The 18,593-nt window shown below is 41.8% G+C and overlaps 1 protein-coding gene across 5 annotated transcripts in view; it reads right to left on the reverse strand.

The window, feature by feature from the left end:
• The window catches only part of MAD1L1 (mitotic arrest deficient 1 like 1), a 379,520-nt gene that overhangs the window by 191,419 nt on the left and 169,508 nt on the right, over positions 1-18,593 (reverse strand). The window contains exon 1 of one of the 5 annotated variants that reach the window (XM_049791595.1): positions 9,756-9,862. The exons of 3 other annotated variants lie outside the window; for them this stretch is intronic. The gene's annotated coding sequence lies outside the window, so the exon portion shown is untranslated. Of the gene's footprint in view, positions 1-9,306; positions 9,472-9,755; positions 9,863-18,593 lie in introns of those variants that run through there. One more of the 5 variants, XM_049791594.1, reaches the window with a different exon arrangement.

Raw genomic sequence — 18,593 nt, forward strand, 5'->3', positions numbered from 1 at the left:
CATTTTACTTCAGGAAGAGGCTTCAAAAACTTTTAGACAGGAAAGAAATAATACAAAGGGATGGGAGAATTCAGAAATACAAGCAGGAAATATTCCATAATTTACCTTCTATATAATATGGCTTGGGGAAAATAACCAAATACAAACTTCTCAAGCTGCTGTACCAGCAGAGACCTAGCGGCAAACCGGGACAGCAAGTCCAAAACAGCACCATGATAATGGCAGATCAATATGATTTGGAGAAGCAATCAGGTAAGAATTGAATCACAAAGAAGGTTTTCTTCATTGCATTTATTTCTAGGCAGTTCATCTCAAAGGGGAAGAGTAGCTAACTAGTGGGAATTCAGAGGACAGCAACTAAACTGACTAGATTGCTGGAAGAAATGATTTATGAAGATTAAAAGATTTTTAAATATATGATTTGACTACAACTCTCATAGAAGAGCAAAAGGGACATATTTAATGCATTGAGAGCTGTTACAGTGACACAGCTGGAAACAAGGAGGTTTTCCAGCACAGCTGATGCCGTCTGATGCACTCACAGACCAGAGCAGGGACCCTCCCCACCTCCCCGCTCCCTGCCCATACCCACGTACGCAGGTAGGCGCGGAAGAGCGAGACAAAGCCCAACCTTTCGGTGGGGTCCCCTGTGCCTTCTCTCTCCTGGCTGCGAAACAGATGATCTGAATGCTTTATCACATCCAGTTTGTAAACATTAGCCCTACCCCAGACTTTTTATTAGCTTAAATCAAATATTGAACCTAGCTCAGCTGTTAGAGGACAGCTGCTTGCAAAGTGATTCACTGCCATATTCCTTCTAGGCCACAAGAAAATACAACCTAATCACCAGCAGCATGACAGATGCACACATTTTTAATTATGAAGAAGAAATTAGGCTCTGAACTTATCCCCACATCTCACTTAATCAGAGTGCTTTGGAGGAGCTGCCAGCCACCGCGGCCATGGAAGGGAGGAGCTGCAGAGGGCTCTGGACCGGCGCCTGAGAACGTGCTGAGCCCCTGCACCCAGCCCCGCTTCGGGAATTTACCGGGAAAGACCTAAAAGAAATAGTGTTACGTTGTTTCTTCTAATTCACCTTTTTGGAAACGAACTGTTGGATTTCCCAGTTCAATCATCTCTGGCCACTTGCAGCCAACAAAAGCGTGAGCAATGAACCTGAGCGTTTAGGGTGGTTCGGAGGGAGATGGTGTGCAAGTCCCTGACCCCTGCACCAGCAGGCACGGGAGCCTTATCTGCAGCTGATCCCGGAGCAGTTTGCCAGTCCCATCTCAGAGTTGCACACTGGGAAAAGCAATGTTCCATCTATATGTAGCTCAGCTCTGTTTTACTGGCTTTTCGATTGATCACATTCACCCTGGTATCTCAGGAATCTCTCAGGAGGATAGACTTGCGTGTTGAATTTTCAGACTATGCATAAAAGTTAACTTAAAGCTCCAAGGAAATTTTCATTACTTAATACACATGTTAAATTCCCACAGATCACTGAGCTCCACCATTAAGAAATCTGATAAGCAAAGAGATATTAAGAGTCAGATATACAAATACATGTGAAGTCCAATTTGCCCACTGAAGGCAGCACAACCAGGTAAAAGAAAATCAAGTAGCAAAGCAGGAAAAAAAAAAAAAAAATCTTCTCAAGTGTTCAGTCAATTACTTTAATCCTCCCAAAAAAGGGTTTGTCAATTCAAAACATTCATCTTACATGACAACACAGTCTAATCTACTGTCAATGCTACTGTCATCCTCAAAAGAGAGAGGCAGGAAGGGAAAGATAACCTGTGCTCTGGCCTCGCCAGGATACTGCAACTCAGGGCTGAAAGAGGAGCAGGAATGGTTTCCAAGGAGAGGAACCGATTTCGGCTCCTAAGGAGACATTTCTGAATTGTTTAGCTTGCTTCCCTGCATCAATAATTCGTCTTCTATACCTTCCAAAAGTCATCTTTCACTGACAGCGCTGGAGGAGGCTGGTCAGGGAGGGTTTAATGAATGAAACTAAAGCAATCTGGTGGTTACAATGCAGGTATTAACACCGACTGCATCAACAGCCCCACGCTCTTCTCCGGGGGCTGAACATGAGCCGACTGCCCTGACCAATACGCAAGCAGCTCAAATGTGAGACTCACTTGTAGGAAAAAATTAGCTACTCAATCTCTAATGAACAGTCTTTCTCTACACAACAACACCCTCCGCTCTACAAGCAATTAGCAAATCGAAGCGCTCTCTTTGTGGACCTGCATTAATTTACTTCTCGATGTTGCACATTAAATAGCTCATAGGTATGGCACAGCACAGTAGTAGCAACAGCCAGAGCCGTAAAATTAAAGCTTGCTTCCAAGAGTTACAGAAGCAAAATTATGCGTGCTGCATACAGAGAATAAATCAAAACAACCTTCATTTGGAAACATCATTTTAGTCTTACGCTTTCATCAAAAAACATGATTATCTTAACAGTCACATTAATACAATGTAGGTACTTTACAAGGGAGAGAAACAAGCAGCACATTCACTACCTCAAACTAAAAAGAGTCATTTTTATTCTTCCTCATCAGGGTGAAATGCCTGAGTATATACATAGCTGCCTGTTCTGGGGTTGTGCTTTCACAGCTATAAATCCCAACTGCGGGTCCCCAGAAGGAAGGCCACTTGTTGGAAGGGCAGCACCGCCACGTGGGAGGGGAAGAGGAGGAGGTTCAGCCTGGCAGAGCTGTACCACAGCTGCAAAACATGGCATTTTTACAGCACGCCGAAGCCCAAGATACCCTTAGCAGTTTTTTATATGCAATAGTTGTATGCAAATTCAAGTCAAGTGTGATGATTGGCAAATTTAGGTATAATGTTAATTAATAGCTATTTCAAATTAATTAACTTCTAAGATAAATTCTTGCCTCTCCTCTTTGAGAAAGTTAACACACAATTTACATTTACAAGGTTATATCGGCTACTGATCACAGAAATGTGGAATCTTTTCATGTTCTAACATGCCAAATCATTTCAGTTTCCTTGTGCTGGCTGCCCCCCATCCCCTGGGTAATTTCACAGTAACTTATTTATCTGATCACTTACAAAAGAAAACACAAGATGAAGCTTCTTGGCTCAAGCTAGATGGCCTCAATGTGTGGCTAAAGTGCGATGTGACCTATAATGGGGTCCAAGCCAGCGTTATCTTATCTGATGCCATAAGCTGGGGAAGAAGGGGGAAAAAAGCACAACATCACCTCTTTCTATCAGATTCAGGAGACACAAGGAAAATATGGCACATCAAAGCTGCAGCTGAAATACAGAAGGAAACCCGAAAACATGGCTGCACTCCCAGGACAGTTCTGATAAGGGAAGCACTGACTGTAACACTTACAATTCAATCAAACCTAAAAACATGTAGCTCTACGCACCACGCTGATGAGTTACGTGGAACAACAGGAATATCATGAGAACACTTTGATGAGAAGGTTGCAGTCACTAATTATTTCGCACGCAATGCTATTTTTGTAGGATTGTGACTTGTAGGGAAAACAGGAGGAAAACTGATTTCACAAAAGCCACAGACAGCTTTCTTATGGGGTGGCAGAGACTGAGACAGAAGTAACTCATCAGCCACTTCCAGTTAGATTTCAGTTTATTTGCATAGTGTGATCCTGCATATTAAAATATTGTGAGAACTGAAATGAAATTTTCATTAGTGTTCAATCTGAAATCTCACCCATGGGATTCAGCTTTCAACAGCTAATGCATGCATTTGCCTGTTTATACTTTAAAGTTACATATTTATACCATGCTAGCCAATACCTTCCACCTTCAATCCATTAGCACACTGTTACTGCAGACTGGTAGCAGTACAGTATTGTTTTAGTGTAATTCTGTAGTACACTTCAAGATGCTGGGTTAAATGGTCATTTCTAATTTCAAATATTTTGATGCTTTGTCGATGAAATTACTGATCTTTCACAAAACTGCATCAGTTGAAATCACAATAAGGAAAACAGTTTAGTATCAGACATTGCTAAATAATTTCCTTGCTGGTTTACAGATTCAATTTTGCTGTTTTCAGGAAAGTTCTCTTGGTTATAGAATCAAATGCACATCCTTTATAAAGTGGGAAATAACAGCTACAAACAAACTCTGGTGCTGTCTCAAAAGCTGTCTACAGGAGCTGTACTGGAGGTGGTGGGGGGCTCGGTCTGATGCAAAGGTGAAGGGGAAAATTCCCCAACAACTTTTGAATGTGTTTCAGAAATTTATATACAGTGAAGCGACACTCACTCTGACTTGCAGAAAAGCTGCAATAGGCAAAACAGAGACCATTACTTACTGACATAATTTATAGTATGTGGATAGGCTTACAGCTCAATGAAAAGCATGTGTCTCAGGCCACAGCTTATGTGGTTTTCCATGTAATTTAGTCCTCCTTAATTTTACCCCAAGCAAGGAGAGGAAACTAGAATGCCTGTAAGGAAGATCCCCAGGGACCCATGCTCCTGGGCATCATGGCAAACCGCAACATCCAGGGACTGAAGGCTACTGCTTTGTGCAGAGTAGTGAAGGGTGTTTTTCATCAAAAAAGCGCGAGCTGCTACTTCTTTGAGAACCACTTTTCTACTAGATTTGATGTGCAGCAGGGAAATGCCGCCCCCAAGTGAGAGACAAAAAGCAGCTGGTTACCAAAATGAAGGATGAATAAAGCAAAGGCTCTTGGGTGCTAAACAAAAAAATGATACTGCAAATTGAAAAATTGCTGAAGTCATAGTTATAATTACTGAAGATACAGGGAAAACATCTGCAAGATATGGGCTCCTGTCAACACACTATCAAGATTTACTGGACAAAGAGATAAGAACGAAACCCTGCTCTTGCTCTTAAGTCTCAAGGACAGACCAATCTCTCTCCTTCTCTTTTAAGAGACACAGTCACTTAGTAATGTCAGGAATTCTTGACAGTAAGCTTATTATCATGAAATCACCCCAAACTCTCACGGGTTAGGTTATGAGAAAGGGGTGTAAACAAAGTCACTGTGGAACAACTGATACGAGGAAGATAGGATTTCAAGCAGAAATTGCCCACATCCATATTCCTGGCGAGTCACTTGAACTAGCTTAAAATAAGATGCATAGTTCTGCAGCAGAGACTGGGCTTTTGTTCCCACTCCGCCAAACAACTGCTAAGAGACCCGCGGCAAAGTACTAAACTCTCTGAAACTCCCCCCCCCCAATGTAAAGATAATACTCGCTCTGTAAAACCATTCAAAAATCTTTGACCGAAGGTAATCTCTGAGCACAAGGTGCCACTAGTGACACAAAACACACCTGATGGGCCACACCACTCGGGCAGTAAATGGATTAAACGCCATATTAAGTGCAGAACTCGAGCACCTCCACGTTCAAAGGTGGCGGTAGCCTAATCTCCCTGATCCTCAAATCAAAGGTGACCTTCACAACTGCAATAAATGTAAAACTTGGAGAAAGATTCTGAACTTCTCAAAATGTATTCCATCAACACGGTTCGCATAATCTCCCAGGCAGATGCTGTCAGGTAAGGAACACAGTACCAAAGCAAACTGGGAGATGGAAAAATGCAGAGCATTATATTTGGGAAAGGATGAGACCCTGGAGATCAGACAGCCCTATGCCAGACTGAAACACTTACAAAGAAAGCAGGTAGGTAGGAAAATAAGGAGCTCAGGTGTTACCATATTTTTTTATGTGACAAAAAAGCATCAGATTAGCAAAAACATCTCAAAACAAGAGCAAGCATTTGTTGTTTTACTCTCTGAACTGCAGCCGAGGTTGAGGCAAGATTGAGGGGCAAGAGCTGAGCAACTCCTCTCTCCGCGTGTTTTTCCTTGATGTTTTCATTCAACACCTTGCTAAGACAGAGCACAGAGACCAAAAGATTAGCACGGCTCTGCTGGGAATAATACACTTTTGCAATAGGTCTCCTTCCTTCCATCCTAATCAAATGGTGCTGCAGCCCCTGGGGAGAGAATACAGTGCCAAACAAAAAAAATGTGAGTTTGCAGCTGCTTCCTCAACAGCAAAGGGCAGTCTGACTGATGAAACTCTGCCAAGCCAATTGCTTCAAGCATTATGCAGTCGGCCAGTACAGCATCTCCCGGACACACACGAGCGACTGCTGGATGCTGATGGACTCTCCAAAGGAGTCATTCGCCATCACTGGAACACCCATCAGAGAAGCCTCTGCCACTAATATTATTCTCTTTGTGGGCTCAGAAATCTTCCCACCTCAGAAAAGCAGCTGAGTGTGCAGTCATAGCAGGGAGTCCCTTCTCCTTTGCTGCTCCCCTAGCAAAATTTTAACCCAACAGCAGAAAGATAACCTGGCATAAAATCTGTCTATTGAGGGATGACCACAAATCTCTTGCCAGGAGTAAAACAGATTATTAATATATTAGTGCAACTAAAAAACATTAGGACAGTATCAGCTCATTCCACAGGGAAACAGCAAAAAGGGAGAGGAATACAAATCATTTGGAGGACACTAAAGAGAATTAATTTTACTGTGCTGTGATCAAACCTCTAAAGCCGAAATGAAGGGATACCAGGCACCAGATTCTGAAATGAATGCAGTGCCTCTGGGAGTCTGGTTATTCATTGCTATTTAATTGATCTGAAAACCGGTACTACAAGCGATTCTGGGATCCAGTGAGCATGATGTTTTCTTCAGGTTGTATTAACCCTTCTTGAACTGGGAAGCAGTGCTAGAGACTACAAGCAGAAGACATAGTAGCTAACAGGAATAGAATCCCTTGCTATTAGATGTAATAACAAAATTGGTTGGGGAAGGGGGGAACAAATGTTTGTGCATATGTTTAATTTTCTGACAAAATTTTAACTCCAGCAATTTTTAGGGGTTTTTTTCATGTCTCCTTTAGATTATCAGCAGAATGAGTTCAGGCTCCAAAATCCCTGTCTTGATGAAAGGAAACATTAGTACTCGTCAAACCCAGAAAAAGGGAATCTCAAAAACTAAAAGTGGTGGCAATATGACAGCCAGCGACTCTACCAGTTTGTGAACTTTTCTGCCACTCCTTCCTACGCATTTTTTCCAGTACCACCTCCCTGGATCTAGGTTCTCCGCCTGTCCATTGCCTCCAACTAGGTGTGATAGCTAGAGGGAAAGAAATGACAGTTAGCTGATGAAGTCTGTAAATTAGCCAACAAAAATGTTCACTTATTCATTTGTCAGAAAAAAATGGTGGAATTACATCTCTACCTAAAAAAGCCCTTCTAATTTCAGCCCGATGAGTCAGCACTGCTGCATCTCATCACTAAGAATGATTCATTGTCACTGCACTTCTCAAAGTCAAGAATAAGGGTATTCACCCCAATTCACTGTCATCTCATAACTACTCTGGATCCAGGCACTGTTTGCATACAGTACCTTTATAATGATTTATGTGAGTGTGTCACTTTTAATTCAAAGGTATAAAGAGCTATTGTCAGTCTACCAACCATAAAGCAACATTTTCTTTTCAGTGGGCTGACAGTTGAATACCTGGAAAATATTTCTGCTTGCCAAGGAGAGGTCTCTACACCCCTATAGACTAAGGGTGGCAATGCTTCTGAAGACACGAGTGGATGGTCGGTATCTTTGGAGAGAAACTCTAATACTTCATTATGAGTTAAAAGAAGCTTTTCAGGGTGGTTAGAATCTGAATAGAAATTCAGACAAAAGCAGTATGGATGGAAAGCCTCTGCCCCAAATGGAAGCAATGCTGAGGAAGAGTTTTTTGTGCATTGATTAGAGCCCAGCCAGAAGATCTGTAGCTGGATGACACAAAGAAATTGGAAGCGAAGCAGCAGTACAGTTTTCTTTTTATACAAGTCTCCTAATATTACAGTCACTTTGATTAACCTTTCTAACTATTAAAACAAGGCTACTGAACAACTCATACCGACCTTAGGACCCCTGAGTACTCAACGGCAGCACCTTCCTCTAAGCTGCCCAAGGTTGTTTGGCAGCTGGTGATGTGTGGTGATAGTTCAGAAAAGAAGTCTTTAATGATAGGTGTGAGCTGTAAGCCCTGTCCCTAACTATATCTCACTGCTATCCCCACAAACACACTCCCAACAGGAGCCCTCAGGCATGTCAGCAAGCTTCCTAGTGCAACTGTTGTGAGCCAGCCCACAAACACCATCATGGAAGTGAAGATCCATGTTTAAATCAAACTTTTTTTCTTCTGGGTTAATTTTAACCTAGTTTGGTTTCTTGTCCTAGTTCTCTGTAGTACTACTGCACAGGTTGTACTAGCTCAAATAAAGGTCAAGGAGGGGTTTAAGCCAGCACTACCCTTGGCTTGTGAAGTAAGAGCCAGCGTATTTTTGGCATCCAGCAGAACAGTGCGTAAAGTACCTAAGCCTCGGAGGGTCTCCAACAAATTTCAAGCACTCTTGGAGGTTGCTAGGTAACAACATTCGCCCCCCGGACAAGATTGTGCAATGTTTGCTCTGACGAAGCAATGCTTGTATTGCCCTTGCTTCCACCCTGGGAACACATTTGCTGAGGACCCGTCTCCCCTGCTGCCAGAGTATTTCAAGTCTCTAATCTAGGTGTGTAGTAGGATTTTGCTCAACAAAGCAAACATTACATTTTAAACATAGCTATTCTAATTAGCAGAAGCTCGTTGCTCAATTCCCCTTCCAGACAGGGATTTCCAAATGTCACAGTGTGCTTAGCACAGCTGATCTGCACCGATGGCTGCTCTAAATGCTACTGACCTGGGAGCAAAGAATCAAGTCCTATCATGGGAGGTGAGATGAAAAAACAAATAGGGTAATTGTCCTCCTTCATCCTGTACCTTTCCTTTCATGGATTATCTGTACAGCACTGTAAGCAAGGCAAGTTTAGCAGAGAGACTCTCCTCTGACACAGAAGGTATATTCAACACTTAAGGCCAAGCAGGAATTTCTCTTGGAATTTTATACCTGTTCTCTGGGTTAGCCCCCCAGATGACTCTGCCTCATCCTGGTTGTCCTGCCAGGGTATCATGGCATAAAAACAAAGAGCAGTAAGGGGGGAACAAAAAAGGGAAAAAATACCCAACAAATTAGTACAGCTACTGGCTGCTAAAACCATTTTGCACAGGCTCTGGCAAATGCAGAGACCCAGTTTAAGACACTATTTGCTTTCTGAATCTGTTTTGGAAAAGCAAAACCAGCCTTAGTCCTTACCAGTAATATGCGGCATTAAAAAAAATTGCAAAGTATCTTTTCCCATCACATACCTACCCACAACAAAGAGCTTTTACCCTTGAAGGAGAATGCTAGCACTTACATTTCCAGGTATTGCATAAATCAGTTGTTTCCAGCCTCCTTGCAGCCAAGCTTCACTTCAAAAACCCTGGCAACATTCCACACCTCAAAGAGCCAGCAAAAGTCCAGCCAAGTTTATTAACGCAGGCCTCATGCAACTTCTCACCTGTGATGTACTTGTGTCTCACCCACAACTCCTGCCTCACTCTTTGGGATATGCCAGTATAAACTTCCTTCACCTCTCCTACACCCCATGAAGGACTGAAGATGATTAGCACCAAACCTGCTCAATAAAAGGAGAAACCAAAGCACAAAGATCATGTGTCCTTTGCAAGGCCACAGGCAGTCACAATTTACAATTACAGTATTACACCTCATCAGTTTAGTACTACAAACAGACTAGAAATCAGAGGCAGAATTTGCCTGAAGTTGTGTGTGTGGGGGGGGGGGGGGGGGAGAGATTAACAGTACCTCTATCCAAAGATATTTCTTATACTGAAAAAATAAAAAATCCTCCAAGATGACAACTGGAAGAAAAAGATTGTGTAAAATACATTTTTACCACCCTCAAATAAAATCAAACATCCCTCCGCACCATGGTCATGCTCCTGTAACTTCCTTGAAGAGGAGCAAAACTCTTCGACTTTTATTTGAGAATTTATTTAAAATAAACAAATCCCAATAGAATCTAAGCACACTGTAGAGGCTCCAGCAAAAACCATAAAAAAGCAAGCAAACTAGAAAGATCCTCTCTTGGCATGCTCTTGAAAGAAGGATTCACCACATTTCTAATTGACTGCCACCATGGCTTAAATGAATAATCTATAAATAGGCAACAAATGCAAAGCAAGCACTTGAAGGAAACAGCAAGATTTTTTTTGTTTTCTCTTGTTATTGCTTAATGGTTTGTTGGGAAGGAGGCGGCTAACAAGGTGGAAGAATCGTGGTAAAAATATAAAAAAAAACCAGAAAAGGATGGTGTGTGTGAAGGAAGGATAAAAAACCCACGAAGACATACACACGTATGAAGCACACAAATACGTTTTTGCTTCTACTTTTCCAGAGGACTGAAGGACGAGGGATGGGAGAAGGCACACACCCATGTCACAGCATCAATTAATACCTGTGCCACTCGAGGGTAAGCAGGGACAGAGAGACAAAGAGGAAACAGAGGCAGCTTCTGTCACATGCAAAACACGACACCCAACTATGATGCTGATTTTGGCGCAGTTCATTCAGAAACAGCGCTCGGGCTCGACTGCATGATGGAACTGCTTTCTGTAGGCAAACTGAAGCTGGTGTATAAACCATGAGTACACACGGAAAACATGCTTGTGACTTAAGACTGAGGATGCCCTGAAGATCCCTACATACCCACAACTTGAAGAAGGCTTTTATGTTATCAGTAGAGTCCTATCTGAAAACTCAAGCTCCTGTGGGCCATCTGGGAGTAATTTCTAGTCTTTTCTAGGTAATCAGATTCAACATACTATTAAGTGCAGTCATTAAAGTAAAGCACTGAAAGTGTTCATGCAGCCTGTCCTGTGGTAAGTCATCCAAAATAGGAGTGGACTCAAAGCCATTAAAGTTAAGCAGCCATCCACATCACAAGAGAAGTGAAAATACTCATGTCAATGAACAACAGAGCTGGGGGAATCTGAGTCATTCCCAGAGAGGATCTAGTTTCTGGAAAGCATTTGCAGAAAAATTTCTAATAAACTCCAATAACTGTTTCTCAAAATAACTGGAATTTTTATTTCACAGCTCTTGTTCCAACCTGTCTGCTCACCCTCCTCCTCTCTCCCACAGCTAGTCTGACTGCCCACAACATCCCTCCTCTCCAGCTTTCTGGCATTCATCAAAGCAGCCAACTTAATTATCCTTTTAAATTACTCTTCTTAATCCTATGCTCCTTCTTTCAAGCCTGAAGGAGGCTCTTACAGAATCCAAGGAGCAGAAAACCTTTTGGTTTCTCTTTCCAAGGAGTTTGACTAGCGTTAAGGTCCTTCACTAATCCTGTAAAGTCCTTCCTTGCAACTCCATGGCAGATCTTGTCCAGCACGTGGAATTTGCCAGTGTGCAGCCCAGGACCTCCTCAGAGCCTTCTCCTCTGTGGGGATGGAGGCTTATCCCATGCCAGCTCTGCAGAGATTTATAGCTTTCTCAAAGTTAAATTATTTCCTCCTGTAGGGAGGTGGAGAAGGCTATCAAAATGGCCTGTACTCCAAACTTTTAAACTCCCATCAGTTAATACCTTCCCTTATTTAAAAAAAAGTTTGGAAAGGCTATGCAAGGGGTAAAAAAAAAAAACAAACCAAAACAAAAACCACAAACAGTGACAGGAACAGAACAAGTACACAAACCATCCTTGCATAGCGCAGGCATGATACATATTCCGTGTTTGCCAACCTTCAGTTTAATTTTCACTGTAAAAACTTGCGGGAGAGTTACTTTGAGGGCATAGTGCAGGATTAATCAATCTGAGGTCAAAGTCCTTTTTTAACCATAAAATAGAGCAGAAGGAACAGAAGTGCGTATTTCCTTACATTGCCCCATCAGTGCTTCTCAGTTTTGGGCTGAAATGATTAACTCCAGAGGGAGCACTGCAATTTTATCTTAGGCATGGTCCATTCGTTCCTTGGCCCTTCTGCTGAGACTGCCAACAAAGACGCCAGACAGGATGTTATTTTTGAGATGTGAGTGTTTATCTTCTCTGAGCGAACCAAACAGCAACTCATTTCAGGAAAGCAATCCAGCAACTCACAATCGCTTTTCGCTCTAGCAAATGCAGACTGACAAGGCAAAAGGTGAAACAGCCTGATGGTCCCATTAGAAACCTTTGAGTTTCCTCACACCTGAATGCCTGTCTAGCAAAGCCGTGCCATAGAAACATAAAAGATCTCTGTTTGGCAAGGAAAGGAAGGAAGTAAGAACATATGCCAAAATAATCTCAGTTATTAGCTCCCACCACAAAGGTACAAGATGTATTGAATTGCTCCTCCATCGCACAGCATGGGATGCTCCGAGGCTGGGAGTTCTACTCCAGAGGCACATCCAGGCTCGCTGGTGGATGGGCATTACAAGGGATGCAGTGAGTACACACACAGCTAATGCTGCAGGCAAAATTAAATCAAGCAATAGAGCCAGGGTGAGGCAACATGGAGCATGACAGATAGCTCCCTTCTGTAAATATTGGCAAGTAAGAATTGTGAACGCTTTTTTTTTTAACCTTCTGTTCACGCTTAAATTTTCTTTCTTCTTAACCAAGCAGATAAACAGCTACGAGATTCACCTTTGCCTAAAAGTGGCTCAGGGCAACACCAGCTTGCTTGTCCATCCTAGGCTGATACATGCCCAAATGGCGACTCACTCTTTGTGGAAGAGGCCATATAGGAAGGGTATATAAAATGTACATTTGTGGGAGGAGTGGCCGTATTTGTGCCATGCAGCAGCATCCAGATGTTTGTGAAGACTCGAGCGTGACTTTTTCCCTCTCTCAATCCTCTCTGCTGTTCAGAAACAAGAACAAGTGGAATCCAAAGAGCAAGTGGAATACAACAGAAACTAGTATCTGCAATAATTACAGTAATGGGTAAAGTGTTGATAGGTTGTAGAAATCAGATACAATGAATTTGGGTCTTGTCTGGCCTAAATAAAAAGGTGCTCATTATCTTGAGAGGAAATGCCACTTATGAATGATAAGGTCATGCTGCACTGGGAAGATAAATGTCATTTCTCTATATAGCTGTGACAGTCTCACCTACTGTCTTCAGAAACGTACGTAAACAGCAAAGCAATAAAAAGCCTGTAGAATTAGCCTGGGACGCTATGTTATTTTAAGAGCATAAAGTCAGTCATCTAGAGTTCTTTAGACATGCTTTTACGAACAGGCACTAGGAACACGTATGTATGTATAGACAGGTATTTACACTGTGCTTTTTGGTAGTAATAATAAATAAAAAAAATTAACTGACACTTTCAAAGAAGCTTGGATATGTTTGGTATCATGTATGTTGAAAGAATTTAAGACTAATCATGTCTTTTATACTGTTATAAACATTCCCTGGAATTACATACATCTGCATAGGTAGTTCTGCACTCATCACATGCCCCAGGTGGCCTCTGCCAAGCGCAAGGAGCAACTCTACTTTAAATAAACACCATACATAATGCTAACAACTTCTCTCTTTTCAACAGCTCTGTGTGCTGCCATGCTGCAGCTGAGATACAATTAAGTACACTCCGATGATCTTTGAGCAAACGACACAGAGGGAGCAATCTCCACCTTGTAAGAATGGCAACGTCAGAGGCCTGGGTACCTCCAGCCGAGGCTCTTTGAATAAGGGGGGGTCTCCTTGCAGCTCTCTGCAAGTGGGTGCTCTTGCCCTTTCATACCCACACGCACAGAAGGCAACTAACAAGCGAACACAGTTTAGCCACCGCTTGAGTGTTCCCACCTAGAGAAATACGGGTTGGTCACCGCAGTCAGACAGACATCACTCCTAGCCGTCCATAACAACGTTCTTCATCCCAAAGGTCATAGAATGCTTCGGAAACCAGCAACCTTATTTTGCTACTGTAACAAGATACACAGAGGTGAAAGGCGCACACATTTTATCTGAATATTTGAGAAATCAGGTCAGGGAACTGATCTACCTAAGGCTGCATTTTCCACTAATGAAATGACTTGTTATACAAGGGAATAAACCAGATGATTAGAAAGTGAAGAACACTGCAACTGTATGAACTGTTAATCAAATTAAGAGTAGTCAGAATGTAATTGCCAAAGATAGGGTTGGCAACAACTAGCTTAGCAATAATATCAGCCACGTAAAGATCATTGGTTTACAGTCTCTAGTATTAGGCCAGTTCCCAACTGCATTGCACAGCCTTGACTTTAAGAAAAATTCAGAGTTTCCGAGCTCTCAAGAGATACTCCCATAAATTAATATTGATACAGACATTCATCATTTCTTTGTGTACATAAATAATGTACGGTGGCAGTCTTTACACAAAGAAGCCTCAAAAAACTCTCCCATTACACAAGATATTCTACTTAAAAGAACCTCTACAAAATAATTACTCTGTTCATATTCATAGCTACTGAATATATCACTGGGTTTTTATACATCAATAATAGAGTAACATGTAATCCTTCAAGCTTCTTGTTGACTTCCTTTAAAAATTAAACAAACTTAGGTTTAGCAACTCTTCCAAGAATCAGCTTTCCAATGGAAAATGAGCTGTTTCTGCAATTTTCCAAAAGGAAGTAAAGTTGATGTTACAAGAACTCATGTTTTTGAGTCTACATGTGGAATGCAGGCAAGAGAACACAGAATAGATAAAAATTAATGCTTTAAACCAGAAATCAGTTCTGTTTTTAATGTGGTCTTGAATAGAACTGAAATTTGAGTGTACAACTGTCAAAGCTATAGCCATTATAGCCATTTAAACAAATTGAGAACATAAATCAGTTCAATATGTCAAATCAATGTGCCATGCATTTCATATCTATGTTACTGCCACCACAGCTGGATTCATGGCACACGTATTGTACAGTAGCGCTGCCTGTTTTATTAAACAGCATAAATAAAATTCAAAAGAAAAACGTTACAACTTACATTACAGGAAGACTGGCTTTTTCCAAAACTTAGGACTTCCAGTTTGTTTTCCTGAAAAACTTTTAGACAATCAAAGCACATTTGACATTAACACTGATTAAAGCAAATAGATAAATTGCAAAGCCTCTGAGAAAACAGAATTCTTCCTCACAATTTACTTGGATCACCCCTGAACAGAGCAGATCTATATCAACAGCTTAGTTTTTATTCACAGCTTGGTGAAAACCGCTATCAGCTGGCTTCTTCACTTATTCTGTTCCCAGCCTTTTCTAAATATTAGTAGGCTAGTCACATTTAAGTGAAAAAGAGAAAAATAAAGAGAGAATTCCAGCCACCTTCCTTTAAATTCTGTTCAAGTTATAACACAAGTTAGAGTACAGCACCATTGCATGACCTTAGCATGAAACCAAACTGGGGAAATGGAGATGCTGCAGCCTATGGACAAATCAGTCCATACGGGAAGACAGGGTGAACGTATGGGAGCAAATGCAACTCGTAACTATGGAGAATCATTAAGGGTGAATAATTTTCTGTATGTTGTGAAATAAAACAGTTGCAATTGGCTCTTGCATTTAGGCACCATTCAACTAACTATGCTCAAGCACTATGCTGAACCAGGCTTTTCAGACTAATTAGTTCCCTGAAGAAACACCTCTTCTACTACTGGTAATTAAGGCCAAAACAAAGAATCAGTGGGCTTCAAAAAGAAAACCAAGACAGTAACTACTGTTGTTCTAATTGCCAAAATAACGAAAGTATTAGGCGTATTAAAGTGGATCTTACAATCCTCGCAAAGAACAGGAGTATTAGGATCCACAAGAGCATGGGAACAAGCTTGTGTTGATGTTGTTTCCTCAAAGCATTTTTTCTGTTTATATATTATAACTATTTGGTAACAGAATTTCAACAAAACTCCGTAGCTGGAGCCCACAGAAATACAGTGGGCAGAAATGTGCTGAGCCATGGAACAGCAAGCCTGCACGGAGGCCCTGCAGTAAATCTGTTGAATCTTTACAATATGTTTTTAAATAGAAAATAATTGTTGAAAATGTTAATTCCTCTTTCTTACCGAGACCATCATCGAGAATTAAAAGTTGACACGAAAACACCTACAAATACATACTTTAAATCTTAATTATGCAGAGATTATGTAATTATTCTGAAACGAAGCACTACAAATCACAGAACTCAAATCCAATCATTATAAAAATCAACAAATCTCAACAAGTTCAGAACATCTCTGAAGATGCCCAGACAAGCACTATTTAATGTCATTACTACAATGCAGAGTTACAGAATTGCTAAAATTTCCATGGCATTTTCAGTGTAAAACATTATCCCGATGTGCAATCTTAGCTTTTACTTTTTGCTCACGATATTTACTTCCTTTTTCCCCAAAAATTGCTTGGTTTCCATGAGCTGTTAAAGCTTTCATCAATGCGAGAATGTTCCTAAGCAGTAGTTCCAATAATTAGGAGACATTTAACATAAACCTTGTGTCTGTGCTAGCATTGAAGCCTGAATCACCAATATAGTTCAAAAAAGATGAGATGCACTGGCTTGAGAGCACTTCTGGGAAATCCAACATAAACAAACCCATTTTTTAGTCGGGAGAGAAATTGGCCAGGATGGGCCAATTTTCCCATCACTAATGAGCCAGGCACCAAAATATTTATCTGGTGGTGAGCAACATGAACACATACCACACACTTCAGGCAACTTGGGGCTGGAAGTGCTCCGGAGGATATGGCATTGCCTCCAGCGGGATCCCAGCACCCTGTTCCAGAAAGAGACCACATACCCTGGAAGCTGTTGGAAAGCTTTGATCATTCCCATCCGAGGATCACTCAAGTACCCCCGAAGACAAACCCTGCTCCCAGACATGTGGCACAGCAATGACATAGGCTGTAGCCACACTGTCCACATGTATGAGACCAGTGCTAAAATGACCATGCTTTCCAGCTTGAAAGAGATTCAAAGAGGTTAAATCTCAGAATTAAATGCAGAATGCAGTTTGTCCTATTTGTTGAATATTTCTCTAACACTGCAAAAACCCCAAACAGTTCTTTAACTGTGGAATGCAACACAGCAAAATGGTGCCAGCACTAGAGGAACCTGCACAGCAACCTCCCTACTGACTCCCAGCCCTTCTCTCTAAACTGCCTGGCTTGCAACGACAAGCAAGAGACCAGCATAAGACGTACGAACATATTTCTACATTTTCAAAGCCTTCCCTTTGAAAAGCTGGAAGCTACCTGTTCCTAACCCCATTCCCCAAAGGTGCTTAATTTGCCTTTTTCCTTCTGTCTTCTGCTTGTGAGGGAAGAGACATGTTATTATTGTGCTACTTGCATCCCGATTTCAGCCCCCTGCTCCCACAGCTGCACACTCGCAGCAGGAGGGGATAGGCACCATATTGCACAAAAGCAGATCTTTTATGTGACATCTTTGTCTGCTGCCATTTGCCACGGATGGGGCCACTGCTCCCACTCCAAATGTATTCTTGCTTCCTCCTCCACCTAAAGACATCTAATTGCAGAGCCTGTATCTCTAGGCACAGGCATGCAGGCTTTCCAGTGTAAAGCATTTTAAAGCTCTCGACACCGTATGAAATGCTCTCCCCTGTTCTATTGTGGTAAATATGACTCAAAACTGCACATCAGTTATCTCCTCTTTCCAAAACAGCACTAAGAAAGAACCCAATTTTAAATCTTCTGTAGGAATTTAGACCCAGTTCATCTGTTTCTCTTGTCTCCTATAGCCAGGTACATCTGAGGCTAATCCAAATTCCCTAGGTCAAGCCTTGTTTGTGCTTGGTTATTCGTAACATCACCAGAAAAGGCTACAGGAGGATTTGTTCATACCAAGATCATTTGAAGGGGAGCATAGTTGGGGGGGGGAGGGGAATCTTTTTGTGGCTGGCATCTATCAATCTGCTTGGGACTGAAGTGAGATCCTTCAGAGGCTGAGTACAGGAGCATTCCCATGTCCTTGGAGCATCACACCTAGACAGCAGGTTGATGACATTAGCACAGTCTCACCTAGGCTCGGTATGCTTCCCACAGACCGAAACACTTCAGACAGCACAAGTCCATCCTAAACTCCCTGCATTGCTAGCACAGGTGATAATTTATATTTATCATTAGTAGAAATTTTTACATTTGGAGAGAGTCAAGACATGATTTAGTCAGTAAGAAGTAGGGACAGTGTGTCATGGACTGCATCTACACCAGAAGCATGACTTTCAGCAAGAGGTGATGGCAATTACAATCTCTCCCCTTGCTCTTACTGCACTTGAAGCACAAGACAGCAGCAGAGTTGGAAAATGCCTTTCTGTCCCATGCATTCCAATAGCCTACACTTCAATGTGCAGCCAAGAGCGACAAAAGGTTCCTTACAGCTGCTCGTTGTTCTGCAGCTGGGGGCTTGTCTATAAACCAGCTTATCACAGGCTAGAGATACAGATATTTTCTTAGTCAACGATTTAATTTACTCTATGCAAGTTGATGTCAGGACATTCTCATTTCTTGAGAATGATGGAGGCTTGCTTCCACTTAGCTGTGGTCCCTAGGAACTACTGAGTTAAAGCCATTCTTAAACTGTCAGAGCATCCACACACTAAAAATAGCTGTAAAAATCTATCCGTAGTGAAAACAATGCCGGTTTGTGCGGAATACCTCCAGCATAA

The sequence above is a fragment of the Accipiter gentilis genome, chromosome 33, assembly GCF_929443795.1.
Source record: "Accipiter gentilis chromosome 33, bAccGen1.1, whole genome shotgun sequence".
Lineage (NCBI taxonomy): Eukaryota > Metazoa > Chordata > Aves > Accipitriformes > Accipitridae > Astur > Astur gentilis.